The sequence below is a fragment of the Neophocaena asiaeorientalis genome, unplaced genomic scaffold (genome assembly GCF_003031525.2).
Source record: "Neophocaena asiaeorientalis asiaeorientalis breed wild unplaced genomic scaffold, Neophocaena_asiaeorientalis_V1.1 scaffold24, whole genome shotgun sequence".
In the NCBI taxonomy this organism is placed as follows: Eukaryota; Metazoa; Chordata; class Mammalia; order Artiodactyla; family Phocoenidae; genus Neophocaena; species Neophocaena asiaeorientalis.
In genome coordinates, this window is record NW_020185317.1 from 4,701,696 (window position 1) to 4,701,951 (window position 256).

Below are 256 nucleotides of genomic sequence, written 5' to 3' on the forward strand. Positions count from 1 at the left end.
GGCCGAGGGGCGGGGGCGGCGACCTCGCAGCTTGGGATTCGCCCCTCTGAGCGCCGGCAGGACCGGGAGCCGCCGCCTCCCAGCCGACCCACCTCCAGCCGCCCGGTGCCGGCGGCACAGCGCCCCCCGGTGAGCGCGGGTGCAGCCTCCGCCCCCGGGGCCAGCCTGGATGGGGCAAGGAGGAGTGGAAAAGAGGAGGAAGGAGAGGCGTCCCTCCCAGCCTCACGGAAGGCACAGCCCTTCTCCCTTTCTCACT